This window comes from Argentina anserina, chromosome 7, assembly GCF_933775445.1.
Source record: "Argentina anserina chromosome 7, drPotAnse1.1, whole genome shotgun sequence".
Classification (NCBI taxonomy): domain Eukaryota; kingdom Viridiplantae; phylum Streptophyta; class Magnoliopsida; order Rosales; family Rosaceae; genus Argentina; species Argentina anserina.
Window position 1 is genome coordinate 185001 of NC_065878.1, and position 2500 is coordinate 187500.

Below are 2500 nucleotides of genomic sequence, written 5' to 3' on the forward strand. Positions count from 1 at the left end.
CACCGGCACCTTCCCCCCATCGCCGCCCTCGCTTTTCACAAATCGAATGCCGAAGCACTTTGCATCGCGCCCAGTCCCCCGGCCTGCTTATTACTCGCGCATTGAACTGAGTTCATCGACACCGACACCTTCCTCCCCTCACAGCATTTGTTTATGTCGCAAATCGAGTGCCGAAGCACAATTTCTCGATACCGACGGGCTCCTATCCCTCCCTTTGATTGATCTGAGCGGTTACTGACATCGTTTCAGTGGACTAGAGGCAACACCGATCCCACATGACCCCCCCTTCTTGGTGTTCATCACCCCCCCAGCTGGGCGAAGAACACCTCCTAAATCCCTCTTAAATCCGTTTTCAATTGCTTATAATTGTTTGTTAGGGACATTCGAGGCAGCAAATATCGTATATAAGCAATTGGGGGAAGGGGGAGGGACTACTGGGGGCAGGGGAGGCGGTCTCTGCAAGGGGGTCATTTTGCAGAGAACCACTACTCCCCTATAGAGCATATTGGAGAAAACTGGGAAGGGCAGGGGGAAACATGGGATTTCCGAGGAGGGGCAAACGCCATAACTAATTGTACATTTGGTATAAAATCGAGATTTTTTGCAGGGACACTCAGAATAATGTCAGGCACCTTGTGGAAAAAGGCCAGATTTAATTTCGACCCAGAAGTATTTGTTTTTATTTTCCAAAAGGGGCAGAATGTCGAAAATCGAAAATGACAAACCGCTTGATGTTTCGGACTGCTACCACTTGCAAAATTTCCTTAAAATAGAGACTTATTTATGGTCAAATTATAGTGCGGGCAAAGTTGAACAGAATGCGGCCTTGACATGGCATTTGCACTCTAGGCAAGGCCATGTCGCGTTCTTGGCTTTGGAAATTTCCAACTCCGTTTCACTTGTAAAAGTGTATATCTTTTATGGTTCAGAACTGTAAGCAATGATTTTAGAGAAATTTAGAAGTTGATTTCAGGTCATTTGGATGAGTTTTCGATTTGATATGATATTTCTCGTTTCTGAGATGTAGAAAATCAAAATAAACTGAAAACTCGACCAAATGACGATATGTCAATCTTAAAATGTCCTAAAAATCGTCCCCTATAGGTTTGCAACATAAAATGCAGGGGGATATTTGAAATAAAATTGAGTTTTCGAGGTTTGGCATTCGTTGGCATGCTAGCGTGCAGCCATATTAGCCTCGCCAGGCAGGGGAATTAGCCTCGCCAGGCAGGGGAATTAGCCTCGCCAGGCGTGTTGTCTCCGTGTTGTCCGTGTGTTGTCTCCGTGTTGTCTGTGTGTTGTCTCACACGCTATTAGCCTCGCCAGGCGGGGAGATTAGCCTCGCCAGGCAGGGATATTAGCCTCGCTAGGCATAGATATTAGCCTCGCTAGCCCATTCTGCCTGCATTCCTGCGGGCATATTAGCCTCGCTAGGCATGGATATTAGCCTCGCTAGCCCATTCTGCCTGCATTCCTGCGGGCATATTAGCCTCGCTAGGCAGGGATATTAGCCTCGCTAGCCCATTCTGCCTGCATTCCTGCGGGCATATTAGCCTCGCTAGCCCATTCTACCTGCATTCCTGCGGGCATATTAGCCTCGCTAGGCAGGGATATTAGCCTCGCTAGCCAATTCAGCCTGCATTCCTGCATGGATATTAGCCTCGCCAGGCAGGAATACTAGCCTCGCTAGCCCATTCAGCCTTCATTCCTGCAGGCAAATTAGCCTCGCCAGGCAGGGATATTAGCCTCGCCAAGGCATATGGTATGCCTTTCAAGGCCGAGCAAGTGCCATGCCGAGCAAGTGCCATGCCGAGCAAGTGCCATGCCTTTCAAGGCCGAGCAAGTGCCATGCCGAGCAAGGCCGAGCAAGTGCCATGCCTTTCAAGGCCGAGCAAGTGCCATGCCGAGCAAGGCCGAGCAAGTGCCATGCCGAGCAAGGCCGAGCAAGTGCCATGCCGAGCAAGGCCGAGCAAGTGCCATGCCGAGCAAGGCCGAGCAAGTGCCATGCCGAGCAAGGCAAGGCAGCAAGGCCAGGCAAGCCAAAGCACAAGGCAAGGACAAGCAAGGGCAGTGTCAAGCAAGCAAGGCCAGGCAAGCCACAACGAGGGCAGTGCCAGGAAAGGGAAAGACGAGGCCGGGCAAGGCCAAGCAAGGGCAAGGCAGGGGCAACAAATGCCAATGGAAGGCAAGGCGATGCCGATGCCGAGCAAGGCAAGGGCAAGCAAGGGCAAGCAAGGGCAAGGCAGCGGCAACCAAGGCCAAGGCAGGGGCAACCGAGGGCAAGGCAGAGGCAACAAATGCCAATGCAAGGCAAGGCGATGCCAATGCCGAGCAAGGCAAGGCCAGGCCAGGCCAAGCAAGGGCAAGGCAGCGGCAACCAAGGCCAAGGCAGGGGCAACAAATGCCAATGGAAGGCAAGGCGATGCCAATGCCGAGCAAGGCAAGGGCAAGGCAGCGGCAACCAAGGCCAAGGCAGGGGCAACCGAGGGCAAGGCAGGGG